The sequence below is a fragment of the Sminthopsis crassicaudata genome, chromosome 1 (assembly GCF_048593235.1).
Source record: "Sminthopsis crassicaudata isolate SCR6 chromosome 1, ASM4859323v1, whole genome shotgun sequence".
In the NCBI taxonomy this organism is placed as follows: domain Eukaryota; kingdom Metazoa; phylum Chordata; class Mammalia; order Dasyuromorphia; family Dasyuridae; genus Sminthopsis; species Sminthopsis crassicaudata.
In genome coordinates, this window is record NC_133617.1 from 67554500 (window position 1) to 67578750 (window position 24251).

Here is a 24251-nt window from a genome sequence, read left to right on the forward strand (position 1 = left end):
AACTGGAAAGGTAGGAGGGGTTAGATTATGAAGGGCATTAAATGCCAAACAAAACATTTTGTATTTGATCCTGGAGGCACACACTGGAATGTGTGGGAGTGGGGTGGGGTAGGGAAGGGAAGGAATGACATGGGACCTGGGCTTTAGGAAAATTACTTTGGCAGGTAACTAAAATTGGGAGAGACTTGCGGCAGACAGACCCACCAGCAAACTACTGCACTGGTCCAAGGATGTGTTGTAGAGGACCTGTATTAGAGGGGTGTCAGTGGGAAAGGAGGGAAGACATGTAGATGAGAGATATTGTAGAAATTAAATAGACTAGCCTTAGCAACAGCTGGGATTATGGGGGTGAGAATTTCATGATGACCCCTAAGTTTTGAGCCTGAGGGACTGGGAGAAGAGTATTGCTCTCTATAGTAATAGGAGAAGTAGGAGATGGGGAAAGATAATAAATTCTGTTTTGAACATAGCAAGTTTAAGTTGTCTACTGAACATCTGATTAGAGATGTCTAGAAGACATTTGGAGGTGAGAGATTGGAGATCAATAGAGATTGATTTAAGAATCTTTGGCATTGGAGATGGTAATTAAATCCTTGGAAGCTGATCAACGAGAGAGGTCATATAAAGGGAGAAGAAAAGAGGTCCCAGGACAGAACACTGGGGTAGGGAAGAGATACCTGAGGTTAGAAAGTATCATCTGGAGGAGGATTCAGCAGAGGAGACAAGAGGAGTGGTCAGAGAGGTAGAAGGAGTACCAGGAGAGAGGAGTGTTGTGAAAATCTAGAGAGAACAGAGTATAAAGAGAGAATGATCAACAGTGTCAAAGGCTGCAAAGAGGTCAAGAATGAGGATGGAGAAATGGCCTTTGGATTTTGCAACTGAGAGATCATTGTTAACTTTGGAGAGAGTAGTGTTGGTGGAAGGATAAAGTCAGCAGCTGTAGTGTGGGATTAACTACAAAGGACAAAAGAGAGAGGAGAAGATCCCAGGGACAGAAGGATCCAAGTGGGGGTTTTCTGAGGAGGAGATATGGGCATGATGGCAGGCAGTGGGGAATGAGCTAGTAGACAGGGAAAGGTTGAAAATAAGTGAAAGAGTGGGAGGAATCTGTTCAAAGAAATGGGATTGAATGGGATCACTGGGCATATAGGAGGTTAGCCTTGGTAAATTTCCTTGGATTTAAGTCAAAGAATAAGTTTCCCCTCTTTGCACCGGAGGTTGGGATATTGGCCCAGCAACAGGAGGTAGAAATGGCCTTGTGCTGACACAGATGGAAGTCAATGCTTTGGGGGCATATGGAAGATGTCTAGCCTGACTCTTCAGGGAGACTCTTAGAGTTTCAGCATCTTAGTCTTTTAGAAACTTAGAATCAAAGAAACAAAATGTTAGACTCATAGACTTTTGGAATCTGAGAATTTTAGGCATCTTAGTCTCTTAGAATCCTAAGTACTTACAAAAAGTATTATTGATCTTTTTTATTACTATTGAATTCATTTCCAAGGAGCCATCCACTGTAACATAAAGCAGAGCCTTTAGCAAAACTGATACATTAACCCAGTCTAACAGAGTGCCCAAAGTTCCAATCCATTTACCTAAAGCTCAGAGCTAAGAGTGTCATGTGATTATTTGATAAACTCCAATGGCTCCTTACTAACCATTAAAGACCTCCTCATTCCTCAATCAACAAGAATATATTAAGTGCTTACATTTCATGTGCCAGACGCTGTGTTAAATGTTAGGGGTATAAAGAAAAGTTAAAGACAGTCTGATTTTGAGCAAAAGACTTTGAACATAACCTAAAGGAGCAATATGCAAATAGTCATATACAAACAAGACATACACTGGATAAATTGGAAATAAGCAACAGGTAAGGCGTGAGAATTAAGAAGGAGAAGGAGAAGCTTCCTATAAAAGGAATGATTTTTGAAGCTTACTTGAGATTTGAAGGAAGACAGGAGCCAGGAGGAGAGATGAGAAGGAGGAGCATTCCGTGTATGTGGTACAGTCAGGAAAAATGCCCAGAGTTGAGAAATGGAAGATTTTATTCAAGGAACAAAAAGGAGGCTGATGTCAATGTACTACAGGGTAAGATATAAGGAGATTAGAAAGGTGTGCAAGAGGGGGTAGATTATGAAAGGCTTTAAACACCAAACAGAGGACTTTATCTTTGATCATAGAGGTGATTGCCAACATTAGAGTTTATTGATTAGGGGAGCAATGTGGTCAGACTTTTATTTTAGGCCCATCACTTTGATAGATGAGTGGAGGATGAACTGGAGTAGGAGAAACTTGAGGCAGTTAGAAAGCTGTTGCAATAATCCTGGTGGGAAGTGATGAGGGATTGCACCAGGATGGGGGCTGTGAAATCATACAAGAGATGTTGTGAAAACACAAAAGATGTTGGAAAGATTGGGTATGGGGAGTGAGTGTGAGTGAAGAATAGAGCATGATGAAATCAAGATTTCAAGCCTGAGTGACAGGGAAGGTGTTGGTGCCCTCTACAGAACAGGAAAGTTTTGAAGAGAGAAATATTTTAGGGGAAAGACAATGGATTCCATTGGGAGATGTCCACACGAATGCCCAGACTGTCCAAAAGTCACTTGTAATTTGAGTTTGTGAATGGAGCTTAGGAGAGAGAGAAGGCTGGATATATAAATAAATAGACACATGCACAATTAAAAGAATAAGTGAATGTATGTATATATATATATATATATATATATATATATATATATATATATATATATATATATATATATGCACATATATATATACATATATATGTATTATATATAGAGATAATGATATAGAGATGAACATTTAATCAATCAAATATCACCAAGTGAGATAACATAGTATGAGATGAGAAGGGACCCCAAGACAGAGCCCATGGTTGGTGGTCATGATCCAGATGAAGGTCAGCAAAGGAGATGGGAAAGAGTGAGAACCTATTCCAGTGGCTAAGCATAAATGCTTACTGGTGGATTGATAATTCTCCTTTACCTCTGCAAAGAAAGGAAAAGAGGGATATGTTTTCTCATCTCTTCTCTGGACCCAGTATTGGTCATTATAATGAAGTTATATATAATAATTATAAATTATACTTTATATAATATGTTTAACATATAATTGTGATTATAAATTATATATAACAATTTTATATTACATAATATATTTAATATACAGTAATTATAATAGTAAATTATACAATATATTTACTATAATTATATAATATTATTATTATAAATTGTATAATATATTTAATAGACAATAATTATAATTAAATTATCTTCAGGATCCAAAGCATAAAAGGTTTGACAACTACTGCCCATTTCTGAATATTCACCTGGGAATAAAGGTTGCTACCAGAAGGAATCTAGAAAAGATTTCTAATGATTCCTGGGCAAGAAACTGATAATCAATTAGAGACATAGGTAAAAGTAGTCTCTTTATTGTTTGATGGGTTGGTTTTAATCACTGCTAAAGCCTGCAGATCAAAGTCAAAGGCTTCCAAAGATAAAATCAGATCTGGGAAGTAAACATTTGGATAATAAGATAATGTTTGAGAAGAGGTTTTTCATTTATGGACCATAATTTAAAATGTTCTGTCCAGAAATGGAGTGTGTGTGTGTGTATGTGTATATGTATGTATGTAATATATATAATATAATATAATTATATTAATATATAATATATATGTTAATAATATATAATATATATTAATAATAATAATATATATATGATAAAAGCTGGGCAAACAATTCCTTTTTCCAGAGTCTAGCAAATCTAATCAGAAAAGATTAAAAAAAAAAAAAAAGGGAGAAAATATACTCACCAGTATATCCACAAAACTATCATAGAGAGTAGTTACAATGTAGGGGGGCAAATAGGAGACATGCCCATAAATGATCAAGAGACAAAAGCCAAGAAAGGAGACTTCAAAAACCCATGTCCTTAGATGTCTATACAGAAAGCATGGTTGATGATGCAATTGAACAAGCATTTATTATTGAGAGCTTCCTATGAGCATGCCGTGTCTAACCAGTCTATGAGATTCCTTTCCATGCCTTCCCCCAAATTCACATAGGGAGGCTATCTAAAAGCTGGGGACCTTCTTCAAATTCCCTTGGTATTGCAAGGAAACACATGGGATAATTTCACTTGTCATCCTTTACTTCTGCTACAAAATTACCCATCTTTTTGAATTAAACATTTCTTTGATGATATCCTGCTGGCAAATGTTGAAAGACCAGTTTGGGAGGGGAGGGCAGAATATAAACAGGACAAACTTTTTTGGAGGCTAGGCAGTTAGGGTTAACTGACTTGTCTAGGGTCATTAACTGACTGGTCTAGGGTCACACAATCTAGTATGTGTCTGAAACCAGATTTGAACTCTGGTCCTCCTGACTGTGGGGGTGCTCTATGCACTGTACCAACTAGCTGCCCCTAGGACAAACTGAATCTGTACTGTTGACATTTTCTTCATTTAAAGTCTAAGCCAGATGTATCAAATTGTTGTAGGCGACTTGATAGGGCCAGCAAAACTCCTGAGTGAATTGAGCCAGATTAAAATGTAATTGGAAAATGTTTAACAAAACAATTAAAAGCATAATACAACACAGGTAATGTTAATTTGAGGTTTCCTAAATCAAAATGGGTCCTTTAGGGATTCACTTTTATTTGAGTTTGATATTCTTGGTCTAGACCAGGGCTTCTTAAATTTTTTTCCTTTTGTGACCCCTTTTCTCCTGAGAAATCTTTACATGACTCCATGTGTACAGATATATAAAATAGCCATACAAATCAAAAATTTACTGTAATAAATGATAATTTCCAGACCCCACATTCAGTTAAGCCATCCCATATGAGGTTGTGACCCATAATTTAAGAAGCTTTGGATTCTAGACAATCAAGAAAAGGATAGATTAAGCCTGGATTAAATACTCAAACTGAAAATTAACAATCTCCCGAGGGTAGGTTTGAGCTGACTCCAGCACATTCCTTGAATTGTATTATAATAAGAATACACCAGAGAATAGATTCAGTAGCAAGAGCTGGGAAAGAATAGAGAGCAATTGGATTAAAAAAAAAAAAAAAATCAATGGAAACAGAAACAGGAGCAATATTATTGCTTCAGAATATCAGAGACCACCTGAACAGAAAGAGGAAACAGATGGGTCCTATCAGATCATAGCTTGGCAAGCTTAATATGGCAATGATGGATGACAAACTTTCTAGATGTCTTTCTGCCAATTACAGAGTAGTTGCTCTTTTCTTGGCTTGGCTTAATAATGATATCAACTTCTTTAGAGGAGTTGATCACTGACCATTCTTATTCCCCAGACCAGAAAGCCCAGGTGGTAATTACAACGTTTTAAGGAGATGAAATAAGAGATTTTAGAAAAGAATATTATAGATGAAATGAGAACCTGATATAAATATTTGAGAAGGGAATACATAGCTTAAGTTTAGAAGATAACAAAATCTTACCCTGACTTCCTGAAGATTAGACACCAGATAAAAATCATGACTCTATGAGACAACAAAAAAAATATGAAAATATTGGGAAAAAATCAAAAGTAATTGACATGGAAAGCAGATCAAGATGAAACCATTTAAAAATCGTTGAACCAACTGAAAACCACATCAAAAGAACTCTAGATACAATATTTCAAGAATTCATAATTTAAAACTGATTAGAATTCTTAGAAGAGAGGGCAAAATAAAAACGAAAAAGAATCACCCATTCTCTCATTGAAAAGAAATTATTTTGGCCTAGGCTAATGACCCAAAGAAATGAGGGAAAGAGAGAAAAGACCCATGTGTGCAAAAATGTTTGTAGAAGAAAAAAATATTTGTGGTAGCAAAGAATTAGAAAGTAAGAGATTGTCAATTAGGAAATAGCTGAATAAATCATGGAATTTGAAAAGAATGGAATAAGAAATGATGAAAGCTAGCCTTGTCAGGGAAACCTGGAAAAACTTCCACAAACTGATGCCGAGTGAAGTGAATAGTAGAATTATCTTTGTGATAACATTGCAAAAAAGCAACAATAATCTCAACCCTGAAAGATTTAAGACCTCTGATAAGTGCAATGATCAACCAGGATTCCAGAGGACTAATGATGAAACAGACCACTTGCCTCTTGACAGAGAAATCATAGTGTTCTTACTGATAATACAAGATAAGACACATTTTCATACATGGCCATTAAGCTGATTTGTTTTACTTGACTGATTATGCATATTTCTTACAAGAGTTTTTTTTTTCTTTTCAATAGGATGGAAGTTTGAGAAGAGTAGTTAACAATAGTATTTTTAAAATATTCTTTTTGAAAAAGAAGAAAAGTGAATAACTGAAATATTTACAAATACAAACAGAAAGAGACTAAATAATCAATTAGCATTCATTAAGTGCTTGCTATGTACCAGATGCTATATTAAGAATTGACCAATTGCTAGGTTGCAGTTAACAAAAATGATTGTACATTTGGCCACTGATTCACCTGCTTATGTACTTAATAACTGATTTAGTCCACTTCCTTTAGGGAAGGAAGACTCTGAGGGAGACCAATTAGAAAAGTAATGTAATAGTTTGGACAAAACATGATGAACCTGAACTTTAATGGCTACAGGAATGAAAAGGAGAAATATTTAACAGATGATGTCGAGAAATCAATGACAAGATCTGGTAATTGATTAGCTAAATGGGATAAACAAGAGAGAGAAGTCAAGGATGTCAACAAGGTTGCAAATTGAGTAACTGGAAAGATGGCCATGCCCTCAATGATAAAAAGGAAGATCAGAAGAAGTTTGGGGAAAATACAATGAGTTCCGTTTTAAACATTTTGTGTTTGAGAGACTGGGCAAGACATGCTGTTCAACAGAAAGTTGTTAATGTGGGTCTGGAGCTCAGGAAAAAGATACAAGTTGGATATGGCGTTCTAGGAGAATCTGTATTGAGATAAAAATTGAAATCATGAAAACTGATGAGATCAACAAGTAAGAGAATATAGAGAAAAGAAAAGAGGGCCTAGGAGAAGAGAGCATTGGAGAATCCTCACAGTGAGTAAGAGTAATATGGATAAAGAAAAGGAGACTTTTTTTTTGTAGTGGCAAGGAATTGGAAATTGAATGGATGCCCATCAATTGGAGAATGGCTGAATAAGTTATGGTATATGAATGTAATGGAATATTATTATTGTATAAGAAATGATGAGCAGGCTGATTTCAGAAAAGCCTAGAAAGATTTCCATGAATTGATGCTGAGTGAAGTGAATAGAATCAGGAGAACATTGTACATAGTAATAACAAGATTATGTGATAATCAACTGTACTGGGCTTGGCTCTTCTCAGCAATTCAGTGATTCAAGACAATTCCAATAGACTTGTGATGGAAAATGCCATCCACATCCAGAGAGAGAGCTAGGCAGAGTGAAGGTGGATCAAAGCATGGTAGTAAAGCAAGGTGAAAACCTTTTAAATTCATTTGTTTGCTTTTTCTTTCTCATGGTTTGTGTGTGTGCATCTTTTTATTTTACTTTTTCTCTTTCATGTTTACCTTTTTATTTTTACCAGTATTTTTTCCCAATTGCATGTAAAGACAGCTTTCAACATTCACTTTTGTGTGACTATCAATAATCATATGAAAAAAAATCCTTATCATTAATAATTACAGAAATGCAAGTGAAAGCCTTTTGAAGCTCTATCAAAATGAACAAAAAATCTTAGCTGTGTGGCTCTGGGCAAGTCACTTAACCCCAATTGCCTCAGCAAATAAATGAACAAAAAAAGGAAAATGACTGATGTTTGGGAGACAATAGGGGCTGCAGAAGAAGGAACATTAATGCACTGTTGATGAAGCTACAAATTGGTCCAAACACTCTGGAAAGCAACTTGTGATTACACCTTCAAAGTTACCAATCATTGCATATTCTTTGACCTAACAATATCATTACTCCATTCCAAAGAGACTATAGAAAGAAGAAAAACACCCATATATACAAGAATATTTATATCAGCTCTTTTTGTGATGGCAACAAACTAGAAACTCGAGGGGTGTCTATTAATTGAAGAATGGCTGAATTATAGCACAGCACTATCACTGTACATAAGAAAAATGAAAGAGATGATTTCAAAGAAACCTAGAAAGACTTGTGTAAAATGATTCAGAATGAAGTGAGCTGAAATAGGGTGATTTATGTAATAACAATGTTGTGAGGCAAGAACAACTCTGAAAGATTAAGGTTGATGCAGTGGTTAGAACACCAGCCCTGAAGTCAGGAGAACCTGAGTTCAAATCTCACCTCAGACACTTAACACTTCCTGGCTGTGTGACTCTGGGCAAGTCACTAACTAATTGCCTCAGGGGAAAAAAGAAAGAAAGACTTAATGACCAAGTAGGATTCCATAAGACCAATGATGAAGACCATTACCCATTTCCTAACAGAGAGGCGCTGGACTCTGCAAGATGAGATTCATGTTCTTGGACATGGTCAATGGGGGTGTTTGTTTTGCTTTACTGGGTATATTTATCCAAGAGTTTTTCTTTTAATTTTTTTTCCTTTAGTGGCAAGTGGAGGTAGGAGAGAAAATAAATTAGTTGATAGAAGGTGGGGATGGGGGTGGGAAAAGAGGCTTCCCCTTCCACCCTCAAAAAAAAAAAGAAAGAATATATTTACTAAAAGAGGAAAATAAGAATAGTTTGAGGGACACTCTCCCACAAGTACATATGAAAGCGAAGGTAAAAGGCATTCAAGTGTGGAGTACACGGGACCAAGAAAGTAATTCCTGACTCCTTTAAAATCCTTTTGCTGGAGTTCTCAGATTATACCTCTTCCACCGCTCCTTGTAAAGTGCTAAAGCTGGCTTTCCTTGTTGTGTCTAGTGTCTTGTCAGCCCTCACAATAGACCATGCTATAAGTCGTTGTTGGTCCTAGGATACTGATGTTCATACTCTAATTCTCCAAATTCCAAGGCCATCCTCTAGCCCAAGAGGAAGAGAGAGTTGGGGGAAAGGGAGAGGCTCTATTTCCTTTCTAGAGCTTGACTAGACTTGCGCTCTCCTCCAAGCAACCAAATACCACAGATGATGGACTCAGAACTGGCTTAACCTTACAAAATGGTTATGAACATTATCCAAAATTGACCCCCAAATATGGAAACTTTTTAGTGGCATAGAAGGGATAGACCAGGCATCCAATTAAGAACATATAAAAGATTAGTATTTAATAAATTATAGGAAACAAACATTCGGTAAGGAAACTTAAAAATATTATCTATGGGAAAATTGACTAGAAGTATGGCTGGGGATATATTTAGACTCTCACACAGTATAGGTTAATGAATTTCAACTTATGATAGACTTAAACATCTAAAAAAATGGAAGAAGGGGGCAGCTAGGTGGCGCAGTGGATAGAGCACCAGCCCTGAATTCAGGAGGACCTGAGTTCAAATTTGGTCTCAGACACTTAACACTTTCTAGCTGTGTGACCCTGGGCAAGTCACTTAACCCCAGCCTCAAAGGAAAAAAAAAAATGGAAGAAAATGGAATATTGAAATATCACCATTTTGGAGAAGAGGTAACCTTTCCTTTTATCAAAAAGATTGATTATTAGAGACTAGATGCACTTAAATTACATTAATTTTTAAAATATCTCTGTACAATCAAGGGAATATAAATTTTTTATTAAAGCTTTTTATGCATGGAAAATTCTTCAGTACTAGCCCTTGCAAAATCTTGTGTTCCAATTTCCCCCCCACTTCCCCCACCTTCTCCACTAGATAGCAAGTAGTCCAATATATGTTAAACATGGTAGAAATATATGTTAAATCCAATATATGCATACATATTTATACAATTATCTTGCCAAATAAGAAAAATTAAATCAAACCAGAAAAAAAATGAGAAGCAAAATAAAATGTAAGCAAACAACAAAAAGAGTGAAGATGCTATGCTGTGTTCCACACCCTATTCCCGTGGTTCTCTCTCTGGGTGTAGATGGCTCTCTTCATCACTGAACAAGTGGAACTGGTTTGAATCATCTCATTGTAGAAGAGAACCGCGTCATCAGAGTTGATCGTCATAAAATCTTGTTGTTGCTGTGTACAATGATCTCCTGGTTCTGCTCATTTCACCCTGCATCAGTTCATGTAAGTCTCTCCAGGCCTCTCTGAAATCGTCCTGCTGGTCATTTCTTACAGAACAATAATATTCCATAACATTCATATAACATAACTTATTCAGCCATTCTCTAACTTTCTGGGCATCTGATCAGTTTCCTGTTTCTTGCCACTACAAAAAGGGCTGCCACAAACATTTTTGTACATATGGGTCCTTTCCCTTCTTTAATATCTCTTTGGGATACAGGCCCAGTAGAAACATTGCTGGGACAAAGAGTATACACAGTTTGATAACTCTTTGAGAATAGTTAAAGGAATATACATAATAGAAAAATCACAAACTAAGAAAAATATCTGTGGCAAAATGACAGATAAAAACTTGACTGAAGTATATTCATAATTTAAAAAATATATATAAAAGTAATTCCCACTTTACAGTGAATAAATGATCAAAGCATATGAACAGTTTTCAAATAGAAGAATCACAAAAATGTCATGAGTCAATTTGAAAATGCTCAATCTCATTCATCAAAGAGATACAAATTACAAGAACTTTGAGATTAGTTATTTTATCTGCAAAAATAATTTTTAAAAAATGACATTCAGTGCTGACGAAATCATGTAGAAATAAACTTTGCGGATGGATTTAGAAACTAGAAGAATATTTTGGGACAAAAGTCTAGCAATGTACAGTAAAAGTTACCAAAAAAGATATTACTCATTGCTTAAAATATATCTTGAAAATGTTCTATAAAAAAGAATTATTCAAAGGTTTTCATAGGATCATTATTTGTAATTTTAAAAAAAATCCCAAACCTAGAAGGAACTTAAATGTCCAATATTAGAATGTTTAAATAAATAGATTCAATCAATTAAAAAGTATTTATTAAACACCTATTATATTAGATCTCATAAAAATGAGATAGCTTCTATCCTCGAGAAATTTACATTTTACTACAAGCTTTTATCAATTTCACAGATAAGCAAGTATACAATTTTGTTGTTCAGTCATGTCTTACTCTCTGAGACACCATTTATGAAAGATACTTGGCAGAGACACTGGAGTGGTTTGCCATTTCCCTCTCCGACTCATTTTACCGATGAGGAAACTGGGGCTTGCCCGGGTCACACAGCTAATGTCTGAGGATAGATTTGAACTCATGAAGATTCAAATATGTTGTGATTATACAAGACATACAAATAAATATAGAATGGCATAGAGGAGGCACTCAGAAACAGGGGGATCAGGAAAGTCCCTTTGTTGATGATGGTACTTGAACTCTGAAAGGAACCACAGTCTCAAGAAGTGGAGGTGAGGAAGACAGATCTCCAGGCCTGGAATGCATGTACACAAAGCAGAGTTGGAAGATGGAATATTATGCATGAGAATGTACATGTGAATGAGAGAAGAAGGACAGTTTGACTGGAACACAGAGTGAGGTGGAATAATACTTAATTGATCTGGAGAAGTGGGCTGGAGCCAGATTGTGAAAGACTTCAAATGCCAAAGGAAAGAGTTTCCATTTTATCCTAAAGATAATAAGAGGGTGTCATTAGAGCTTCTTAAGACATATCTATGCTTCAGGAATATGTATTTGGCAGCTCCTTGGACTTATTGGAGAGGGAAGAGACAGGGTACAGGTAGACCAATTAGATCAATTAGGAGATGAATGGAATAATCAAGAAGGGAGGAGATCCTGGAGTAGGTATAAATATTGTTGTGGCATAAGAAAAAAGAAGGGGAAGGATGAAAGGGCTGGAGGAGATGAATCAACAAGCTCAAGCAATAGATTGGATGGGAGGAAGTGAGAGAGAGAGAAAAAACTCTAAGATGGGTTCTAGGTTACAAATCCATGTGGAATAGTAATGGAATGGAATTGTATAATGTAGTTAAGACAGACACATGTATGGATTATTAAAAGATCTGAAAAGATCTTAATGAAGTAAAACAAAGTGGAGAGAGACAGAGAGCAGAACCAAAATAAATAGACTACCCATAACCAATGATTATTTAAGTAGAAAATGAATATCAAAGACTGGATGGTGAATTCTGATCCAGGTTTAAAATAAATGACTGAAAAATTATCATGATGTTTCATTACAGAAATGAATATATTTATAGAAATTTAAATAAACTATTTACATAAACAGTTATAAAACCAACTTAATTGAATTAATGATTATTATTCAGTTTACCAAAATCAATTTTTTTAAGGACGTTGGGTCACACAGAAGCAATGCTGATATCTAAATCAATTGGTACTTCTCTCCTATTTCATTTGGTGGGATTTAGAATAAGATTCCACTGTGACTGCCTCATTTGGACATTTGGAAATCTGGCCAATGGGTTATTGCCATGGTCCATCCTCCCCAGGATTTGGCTGTCAACAATAGCTTTGCAAGGGAAAGGATTGAGGAGAGGAAAATATTGTTAGGAGGGTGGTGACCTCCTTCAGGTTAAACTTAAAGATCAGGCATTTCTACACAGGTCATTGTGCACTAGAAAAGCCGAAGCTTTTGGTCAAGGTTCTGCCTGCATCGTCTGCCCTGTCAAGTGGTAGTTTTTCTAAAAGTCAAGAAGAAAAGAGGAGACTAAAGGAGGCAGAACTTCAGATGCTCAAGACCTACGCTAGCTCTAGCCAGCCTTCACACTGAAAGGCAGAGTCTGCATGCAGCCTTTGGATTGCATGCACTTCTGAATCATCATGGCCAGTTGTAGATGCTATTGTTACCCAAGGCCCAGAGGACAGCCTTTCACTGTGGCTTTCAGATCAAGTGGGCTTGGATTCCTTCTGGAGAATCCTGATTCTATAGGGGAGTTAAGGTTCTGTTTTGGTTAAGTTTGTTTGCTTATTTCTCTGGTTTCATTATATTTGCCACCACCATCATTGTAAAACTTCAAAGAAAATCACTAAATAAAAGTTTAAGATCTCCCCAGCAATGAATAATTGTGTCCTTTTGGGAAAGGTACTTAGTATACAAAATAGATATCAGGTATAAGACAGCTACTTATTTCCTCCCCTCTTCCCTATTGATATTTTACAAAAGATTTATACTTTTAAAACATGAAACAATAATCCAATCACACCAATTAACATACCAGTTATACTCTTCTGGGAGGTAAAGACAACTTTGTAGGACTGCTAGACAGATATTTCACATTTATCTCAGATCGGTACTATTTGAGCAACAGACAAGTTTGATAGGAGTAGCTCACTAGTTCAGAATAATTCTGTGGTCAACCTTCTTTTCCCCAGGGAAGTAGTGTAGTTTCAGGAAGCATTTCCTATTGAATCACTTAGACCAACTAAGAAATCTAGGAACTCTTGAATTCCTGAGTTAACTCTCAAGGCTAACATCCATATGTTGCTATTGGTGGCTGCTGGTTGCCCAAGGCTGAAATACAGAACAGAAGAGGCAGCTGGGCACTTGTGATCCAGTCCAATAAACATGCTCTCTTGCCATTTATTCAAAATCTACCATGAGTGGTAGTGGGAGCAAAAGAGAGAAATCACCTGCCCTCCATCAATGGAAGTTCAAGAGACAACTGACAATTCCAAAGTAACAAACTCAAAAGCAAGAGGGTAGAATCTTTCTACAGCAGAGCTTCTTAAACTTTTCCCACTAGATCTCTTTGCATCCAAGATTTATGCAGTCTCAGGGATATAAAATAAATATATAAATCAAAAAATTTCTGATAATAAATCATAGTGAAATTTATTTTAAAACAAGTCTGTGCTACAATATAATTTTACTATTTATTATAGTTAAAACAAATTTGCATACTGATGAGATGATTGCCATCTTTTTTGCATAAAGAAGTAAATCTTGGTGGAATATTCGATGCTGTTTACGGTTGCCAAATTTTTCATAATCTCTACCTTGAGTTACATGACCCTATTTGGGGTCATACTTACATTTTAAGAAGCTTTATTCTGTAGCACATATGTACTACTGAGTTGTGAGATCAGTTTAGTTGCCAGTAGTCTTACACACACACACACACACACACACACAGAGCAGACAGGTCCTCACAGATAGAGACCAGAGCACATGCTCAAGCCTCCTGGAAAAGGCCTGGAACCCCACTTAGATTGTGGGGTTCCCCTAATCATCCCTCCCTGTTCATGCCATATTTTAATGAAATGAGGATTGGGGACTCCTTGAGTGGAAGTCCACAGTATACCCTATGTGTAAAAAAGGAGAGGTACCCCAAAGGGAAATGTGGAGTAGAGGGCACTGAATTGGTTCCTAATATTCATAAAGCACTGATGTAGCTACAGATAGTTTAGGAAATTGTCTAATCCAGAAATACCTGAATTCCCCCTTCCCCCCTTCCCTCCTTTGGCTCAAGTTCCTCTGTGCTCGGTCTGTGGTTTAAAAATATTTTTTAAAAAGACTTTGCATACAATGTGCTATATTCACAAAATTGCTTCATTTCTTTGGCCCCATCTGGATTGCCAGGAATATCTCCAAAATTAGAGTTCATGCCTCATTTCCTATTAATACCTTTATCTTTCTTCCCCATTTCACATAATCCAAAAAGAAACACACTCCTATTATTCCTTTTGTGCAAAATACCATAATTTTAAAAAGACACAGTAATGAATCTTCAAGCAGTGGCATTCAGCAAAAGAAACAGGGATCTTCACGATTAATACCAGTCTACCTGTGTCCTATTAATTGTTGAAAAGCTCAAGGGAGGGATGGATTCCTTTTTTCCCAGGCTCCCATGTCCTCAATATCTGTAACCAGGTGAGCTCAAATGCTTTTTGTTTGGGAAGCATTCCCTACTTCCAGAAAAGGTCACGGAATCATTAATAAATGAAAAAGCACTTATAAGCTAATGATGTGCAAAATGCTACGAAAAGTGCTGAGGATGCAAAGCTGAGATAGTCTTGGCTCTCTGGGAGTTGCAAGTCTTTTGTTGGTCATTTAAAGGTTATCTCAGTCTGGACCATTCTGGTGGTTTCCCATTATCTTTAGGATCAATTAGGAAGTCTTGTGTTGGTCATTTGTGTTTGTCTTAGTCTGGACCCTTCCATTTCTTCCCTTCTTCCTGACATCTCTTTCCTATTTTCTAGGATCCAGGCAGGGTGGGCTGTTTACCTTCTCCCCCATGATGCTTCATCTGCCGTTGACCAATCTTTGCTTTGGCTATTCCTCGGCTTGGAATACTTTTGCTCCTCATTTTCGCCTCTGATGGTTTCTTTAAGATTCACTCCAACACTCCAAGGCTTTTCCCAGTCCTCCAGCTGCTATCCCTGCCCCCTTCCATAACTGTTCATGTCCACACGATTGTTCCATTAGAAGGTAAGCTCCTTGGGGGCAGGGACCAAGTTTGCTTTTTCTTTGCATTCTCAGGGGCTCAGCACGGGCTCTGTTACTTGTCCTTCATGTGATTTTCAACTTGACATCACAAGGTGATTTAAGTGAGGCAAAACTTCACCAAGTCCCCAGCCTCATTCTCCCTTCCAGGTCCTATGGAAAGACAAAAGGTCAGGCAGGCTGGCAGAGTCCCAGGATGCAGTGGGTGACCTTGCCACGTGTAATACCGACCAAGCTTCAAGCACTCCCCAGCACCTGCTGCAGCCGCCTTCCAGGACCCGGGAACAAGGTGTTCCCATCCGCCCGTTCCGCTGGGGTAGACGCCTCTCTAACTCATCAATGGGCTTGAGGTCTGACAGTTACTCTCCACCTGGTTCAGCCCGTCTGCCAGCATGGTTTTCTTGGGGTGTGACTGCTGTGCGTGCTGTGGAGCCCCAGGTTAGACTTGGGTACCCAGTGGCCCAAAGGTGGATGAGCAGCCCTCAGAAGGGCCTCACACCAGAGGGGCTAGTCCTCAGTGAGCACTTACACCCAATTCTTGGTGACCCGTTGCCTGAAAGGTCCACTGTCAGGTAGGACATTGACTAAAGCAGATCAGGGCAAGAGGAGGAGGAAGGGGCCAGAGACCTCCCTACATAGAGATTAGCTAAAGGAATCTGGAGAAGAGAAAATTCAGAGGGATTTCGTGAGGTTAACAAAACTTCTCTCATGAACTGAAGCTTCATTTTACACATATTGCAAGGGAACCAGAGACTCAAAAGTTTATTTGCATCATCATCAGACTCTCCTTATTGGTAGAGATCAATCGCTCAGTTCCCACTTGTCCAAGAGTCTCAAGAACTGTGGGTTGTTGTTTTTTGTTTTTTTTTGTTTGTTTGTTTTGTTTTTCTTAGATTTGTCAGTAGTCTGTTTTATATGACAGGATTGTAGATTTAATTAAAGTTTGAAGGGATCTTCAAGACCCTCTACATCAGTCCCCCCATCTTACTGGGCCATGGCCCAGAGTGGTTAAGGAAGGAAGGGATTAGCCAAAGAGCACCTAGACAGTAAGGTACAGAAGGAGGATTTGAACTTGGGTCCTGATACCAAATTCAACACTTTTTATCTCGTTGCCTAGGGATTCTTCCCAGGAGTGATTATACTAAAAGAGTGTTAATTTTGGGATGTAAGTACTCCTGATTCACCCAAGGGTATTCCTGGAGAAAGTGGAAGCTGATTGTTAAATTTACATTGCAAGCCTTTACACCTCAGGATATCAACAAACACTACAAAAAAAAAAAAAAAGGGGCAAGATTTGTTTGTTCTTTTTTGTTGATTTCTAGATTTGAGAAAGTGATGGAGAAAAATGTTAAACTTAAAAGGGTTTCAGGGCTTTTTGATGAATTGATTGTTAAATATTTACCAGCAAACCCCAGATATAACACTGAAGTTTTCTCCTCTATAAAAAATGAAAGTATTGGAGCAAATAACCTCTAAGATTTATTTAATGATCTTTTAAAGGAGATTGAATGTATGCTACATTTACTTCTTTATTTTCTGTTTTTTAATCTCTCCCATTGTTTTCTCCCTTTTGCTCTGATTTTTCTCTTCCAATATGATTCATAAAGCAATATGTATTAAAAATAAATAAATTTACAAAAAGAAAAGAAAGATTTTAAAAGATTCTTTCTAGTCTCAATCTTCCATTCTATGAATTCACATTTTCACTAGGTATAATCAGAGAAATCCCACCACCTTCCATCCACTATAACTATGAGAAAAAAGGATTAATAATAACCAATAATTTGGGGAGATCCAGAGTTCTCCCCTTCTTCTAAAAACCTGATTTTTAAAAGTTCCAGTCTCTTAAAGGACATTGCTGGGAAGGAGATTGGACAATGTTGTTCAAGACTCCACCCTGGTGGAGTAGCCATTGTGTTCTGCTCAGGCTTGGGTGGGGCATATTCTTTGAATAGATTGCCCAAGGCTGGGGGTGGTCTGGCTGTGGAGGTAAATCTCTCAGTCCAAGGGTGAAATGATGTCATACTCAGCACCTCATTGAACTCTTCTGAGGGAATATAAACTGGCTATAGATGAGTTCCTCAGTAACTGGGTGTGGTTGGGAGAGAACTGGACTGGAGTATTGATGGAATTATGCCCTGGGGCAGGCAGGGAAGGGCCCTAACAGTTTAGCCTCTGTGGAGATCTGGGAAGCCCCGCCTTGCTATGTCCAGTCAGAAATCTGAGTTATATCAAACTCCTGAGATTGAATTTCCCCTATAAATGTGTCCATGGCTCACGCCATTTTGCTGAACCCTTTTTTGGGGTTCACGACACTCTGCCTTATGGTGTCTCTCCTCCATGCTGTGTTGTCTCCTCACCCCAAATGGTTCATGGTGTCTTTCTCCTTATAACTAACTCCTTTAGGGTGTTAAAATCTATTTTGCCATTTAACCTGTCACAAAGGATACACTCTAACCTCATGGGGTGTTCCCTTTCTCTTGTTTAATTGTGAGTTCCACTAGAAAACTTGTCTTTTACATCATTATTGTTAAAAACCCCTTTCCTTGCTAAATATATGCTCTCCCACTCTAGTTCACATTTGGATGCCACAGAATAGGTGGTAACACCTTAACTGCATATGTGTTGTAAAGACCACTAGTTCGGAGTGCTAACCCTTCTCTCCTTTCATACAACTCCTAGTGTCTCTATTTTATCTATTTTGTCTATAATATCTTCTCCTAAATAAACCTATCTTTTGCTAAAAAAAAATGGCAACTGTGAAGTCTTCTCATGGTTGAACCTCAACATTTGGTACAATCTCATCATTTGGTTCTGAACCCCAAACATATTATTTGGAATCAGTAATTATTCCCTAAACCACATCAGCTTTAATTGTCTAAGAGAACCAGCCAAAGGACCATCCTTTTATTAATAACATACAAGTTTTATCATAAAATGATTCAATTTCCAGAATCTATATTTTTCAAACTTTTTTAATGGTCACAGTTATGGTGAATCTGATGAGATCAGAGACTTGAATTCTAGATTCTTAACAAAAAACTGCCCTATATCTTGGGCCTATGTGGAGAGCTCTCTACCAGAAGAGTTCTTTGTTACGATTCTGGCTGTGATCTGACCCTCCCTTTTACCAGTAAGAAAATTTTATCTGGGTAAATCTATATGTTTTGTATCTGTTTTTAATGCTACAGCTTCCTAATTTTTGATCTCATTAGCACGAGGTCCTCTTGAATCCTTTTAATTGCCACAGTTAGAATTTTCCCCATTCAACATGCACTGAATTTCCTTGATAACTCACCTGAGACACCTGAGCGTGATCCTGACGGATCTGGCATGAGGGATGATATAGTAATCTTTGGTATTTGTGCTTGTTATCAGCAGGAGATGGGGAGTGCCATCAGAATCACCGCACCCTCCTGGTCTCCCATCCTAGGTCTAGGACATGAAGGAAATAACTTTGCTCCTGGGACTTTCTGTGAAGAGCCGGAACGGCCACGACACCCACAAAGCCCCTATATCGGGGCAAACTCTTCTATTTCATGTTTTTGTCCCAGAGCAATTCTGAAATGAGTCTTTCTAGCTTTAGAGGTGGCCTTGTGAGCTTGATAGATGGGAAGCTACTGGTCCTTTTGCCAGGGTGGACTACACTATTAATGTGATTGAGATTTAACAGTCGATGATGAGATTGAGGAGAGCAATTTGCACCAAATGTTGGGGTTCAGTCATGTGAAGAATTCACAATGGCCATTCTTTTTGGCAAAAAGCAGGTTTATTTATGAGAAATTACATGCAACATGAAAAGATACAATAGATACCAGGAATGGTAAAAATGAAATATATTTGGCAGAGCAGTAGGTTTACTAAGGAAAGAAGTTTGGAAGAATCTGTTAAAGGAATAGACCATGAGGCAGGAGTACTCCATTGATGGACCCACTAAATCCATAGAGGGATTTAGCCCCCTAAAAGAGAAGAGAAGGGGAAAGGCACCATGACACAGAATGCCATGGTGGGGTTAACCCAAAAGGGGTTCAGCAAAGATGGCGTGAGCCATGGGGAACTGTATAGGGAAAATTTAACCTTGGGGATTTGACCTAACTTGGATTTCTGACTGGACCTCCAGAGGGTGGGATATAAGACTGAACTGATCCTCATCAGTGTCCTCCCCTGCTTGCTTCAGGGAGTAATCTTATCAGTGCTGCAGTCTTTCTCACCACTATGAGATTTCTTCCCCATAGCTATTCCAGGGCTCTTGGAGGGGAAGATTTCCACCAGCACTAAGAACACTGGTCTGCCAAGCAACATGGGTCCCGAGGGAGATAGGACAGAGGAAGAGGTGAAGGTGAAATTCCTATATTGCAATCCCACAAAATGTTTCATGTTTTGCTATTTTAATTGTTAACCTTGTGGGAAAGGAGAATAGTAGTTTTGAGTTACCATTATTCTTTTAAGTCTTTGTCAATCTACACTTTTAGAGTCAAGATGGTGCAATTGTTGGGGTGTGAGAATTGAGGGTTGAGAGACCCCCTAACAGCAATGGGACCCTCTTTGGCCAGTGGCAGGTTTTGAAAGAATTTGTAAATCCCAGTAAATACAGGCAAAGAATGGGTTTATTTATGCTAAGAAAATAGCTTTCTTAGGGGGCAAACTCCTGATTAGAAATTAGCAGAGATAGATTGGCAGACCTTAGGGTTTTATTGGGTTTGCCCTGGCTGGGAGCTGGGACTAATCTTCAACTCAGTAGAGGAGTTGACCATGTCCCAGACCGAGATTTCCAATTAAATGAGATCACTTATCTGAGAGTTACCCTCATGATGGACAGAAGGTTGGGCCCCTCCCAGAGGCCAGGAGGGTTTGAGAGTCGGGAGCACCAAAGGTTCCTTTCCGACCCTTTCCCCAAAAAGGGGACACAGTTTGCATCAGAGTTAGAATAAACATTTTTGCCCAGCTCACCCAAAACACCTTCACAACAACCTAGAGGATATGCCAGACCAAATCCCAATTGAGAAAGCCAAGAAAAAGTCATAGATATTTTTCTGGTTTGGGGCACTTTAGGAAGATAGACAACAAATTCTGTGGACACGGGGAGGGATTGTCCAGGAGTACAGGAGGCAGTAAGGAGGCACTCCAGGAGCCCCAGGGATGGCGAGGGGTCTGAGTCTGAATAGGGGATGGAAGCACCAGGGCACAAAGAGAAGCCGTTGACTCCTGAATCAGCACTGGGAACAGGAATGGGTGCCATTTAATAGCTCTGCTGCCAATTATCCAGTTCTAAGTCCTGTTTGCAGAGCGTAGAGGAGCAGTAGGGAGCAAGAGAGGGAACAAGAGTAAGGAACAAATCTCACAGCTCAAGTCTAAGGAACCTACAAATTTGTGTGTTAAGAAAATTATTAAGCATACAGAATTAAAATATACATTAATCATACTGGGGAAATTTTAGCTCACAGAAAATATGCAAATGATCATTCATCAAAATGAGAAATTAGCTCAATCAAATAATTGCTTCGCATTATGATTGCACACACATGCTGAAGTCAAGTAGAAAAGATTCACAAGGAAGATAAACAAGGATTGGGTTTTCAGGGGGAGGAGACGTACCAAAACACCCTTCGATAAAACAATTTAACCAACAGTGGGGCTTGCAACCTGCAATGAAGGCACCATGGAGAGAGGGGAAAAGGAAGCAAGGTTTCCTTTCTGAGAGGCATCATTGGCTTTCCCAATTTGCCAGTGTTACCGATGCCTATGGATGCCCAGTGTATACCATTCTTCAGGAGTTCAAATGTAGCTTCAGACACTGATTAGCTGTGTGACCCTGAGCAAGTCACTTAACCCTGTTTGCCTCAGTTTCCTCATCTGTAAAATGAGCTGGAAAAGGAAATGGCAAAAACACTTCAATATCTTTGCCAAGAAAGTCTCCAATGAATTCAGGAAGAATCACACAAGACTGAAAATGACTGAAGAATCTTGGATTCCGGGGGGGCACTCTGCTCGATTCTTCCCTAATGGGGTGTGGGGGGTTATGAGTAAAGAGGGCTCCCCTTGCCCTTATATAGGAGAGGGTCTGGCCTTTATAACTTAGGGAAGGGGAGTCGAAATGTTCTATGTCCAAAAGAGATGAGCCTGAGGGTAACAATAGGGAACAGTGTCCAGCAGAGACAACTGAAGAGCAGAATGATGGGCATTAGCCAACAATTAATCAATCAACAGGCATTTATTGTCTGCAGTTATAGTTGTGTTGGTCAAGCAAAACAGAGCCATTAATAGGGACATATGGTTTGTGTGACCTCACATGTATAATCAATAACATATTTCTTGCCTTTTTAAGGGGTAAGGGAAAGAGGGAGAGAATTTTGAACTAAAAATTCTAAAAAATGAATGTTAAAAAAAATTACATGTAATTGAGAAATATTTAGCAAAATAAAACTGTGTGTGTATAGACAGATAATTTTTTAAAAAGGAAAACAGAGTCATAAAGACACCATGTCCAAAAATGCCTGTCTTCTTCCATACACTGAGCCCTTCACTTCTTTGATAGGAAGTGGGGCCTGCTGGAGCTAGCTCAACCCACAAACTGATGGCTGATTTTCATTGGGAACAATAACACTTTAGAAATCTGCAATGCTACAAATCAGATCTTGAGTTATCCTTTGATTGTGTAAATTAAAGAGAATAACAGAAAGATGTTAATAATACAGATTAATTTTTTTTTTTTAAAGAGCCAGTTGTTAAACATTTACCAGAGCATCATTGACACATATATTTCATCATAGGTCTGCAGGAGAGATGATTGCTCACTGCTTTAATCAGAACTCTTGAGCATTTCAAAGTTGGGTTTTTTCCCACATTATTGCTGTTACTCAAGTCAAGACAAGACAATAATAATTTATTAAGCTAGCCCTGCTGAAGCTGTAAAGAAAGACAAAAAACAAAAAACCCCAAAATCCGAACAAAACAGTCCCTGTCCCAGGGATCAACATGCAAATAACTATGTATAAACAAGTTATATATAGGATAAAAAAAAAAGACATAATTAAAAGACGGAAAGCACTAGAATTATCAGGAGCTTAGAGAGATGGTTGAAGAAGGCTTCCAATAAAAGGTGGATTTTTAGTGAGGATTTAAAGCCAAAGAAGTTAAAAGTCAAATCAGAAGAGTAATAGTCTTTCAGACACCAGGATAGCCAGAGTAAATGCCCACAGCAAAGAAAAGCAGCATCTTGTTTGTGGAACAGCCAGGAGACTAGTGTTGAAGATTGAAGAACACATGCAGGAGAATTAAACTGAAAGGTAAGAACAGGCTCCTACTTCTGCTGCTTTCACTCTGTATCAGTATACGATACTCAGGATTCTCTGAAATCATCTCTTCAATTTCTTACGGTATAATATCCATTATAAGTATAAAGAACAAGGGGCAGCTAGGTGGCTCAGTGGAGAGAGCACTAGTCCTGAAGTCAGGAGGACCTGCGTTCAAATCTGGTCTCAGACATTAACACTTCCTAGCTGTGTGACCCTGGGGAAGTCACTTAACCCCAATTGCCTCAGCAAAAAATAAAAAAAATAAATAAATTATAGAGTACAATTTGTTCAGTCATTCTTCAGTTGATGGGCACTCTCCCAATTTCCAGTTATTTGTTTTTATTTTTCTTTTAATTCCCCAGTGGAATCAATCTTCTATTTACTCATATTCCCTTTCTGGGATTAGCATCTTTCTTGAGTCATCCCTTACTCCAACTCTATCCTCACCTGGTTCCATGTTGAGTTTGATATATTTCTACACTAAACTGTGTCTACTAGGAAATGGGGGTCAACCTTACTTTGTTTACTTCAGATAAAATTGAGGTTCATTTGATGTCCATTCCTCCTACTTCTTCCTCCTTTTCCTCCATTTTTGTATATGCTTCTTCTGGATCTGAGTTAAGAGTAATGGCAAATGCCTTCCTTTTATTCTTCCTTTCTATACCAGTGTATTCCTTTTATCCTCCCTTTTCTTTACCAGCTTAAAAATCCCCATTTCTAACAACTCTGTTTTTCTTATTTGATTACTTCATTGACTTTTGAAGACTTTAAGATCAAGAAGGGATATTCGTTACTTCTCTCCTTATTAAAATGTTAGTTTTGTTTTTTTTTTATCATCATACAGACCCTTATGAGGGCTCAAATAAGTGGATTTTTCTAGGTTTCTCTTGAATGTCTGGGTTTGGAAATGAAAGGAATATACATTTATATAGCATCTACTATGTGTCAGACATTGTGCTAAGCCTTTTTACGAATATTTTTTCATTTGATCCTCATAACAACCCTTCGAGGTAGCTGCTGCTATTATCCCCAATTTACAGTTGAGGAAACTGAGGCAGACAGAGTGCCTCAGTAACTTATCCAGTCACAGAGTTAGTAAGAATCTGATGTTGAATTTGTATGTCCTGACCCCAGACCCAGAACTGTATTCACTCCACCACTTTGGATTTCAAAGTTCCTACTCCACTCTGATCTTTTATATCAGGAATGTGGAAAATCCTCATTTCCATTAAAGTTCCACCTCTCCCATGACACCTCCCACTTCTGCCTTGTTTTCAGTCCCCACCTAGGATACTCAGCTTTGCTGGGTAAATCGTTTTACGCCCCTATCTTTTACCTTTCGCAGTATTGTATTTCCAAAACTACCCTCATTCACAAGATCTTGGGTGATCTTAATTTTGATTCCTTGGTACCTGAATTCTTTTTTTCTGAATACTTTCCATCTCTCTTTTTAAATGTGAAAGCTCTAATTTTTGATTATGACACTCCTGAGATTTTTACTTCTGGA

The 24251-nt window shown here is 38.0% G+C and overlaps 1 protein-coding gene and 1 pseudogene across 1 annotated transcript in view; both read right to left on the reverse strand.

Moving 5' to 3' along the window:
- The window catches only part of FUT6 (fucosyltransferase 6), a 28796-nt gene extending 9709 nt beyond the window's left edge, over window positions 1-19087 (reverse strand). The window contains exon 1 of the mRNA XM_074308845.1: window positions 18748-19087. The gene's annotated coding sequence lies outside the window, so the exon portion shown is untranslated. The remainder of the gene's footprint in view (window positions 1-18747) is intronic.
- Window positions 18022-18127, reverse strand: LOC141552399 (U6atac minor spliceosomal RNA; annotated as a pseudogene).
- Window positions 19088-24251: the final 5164 nt, after the last annotated feature.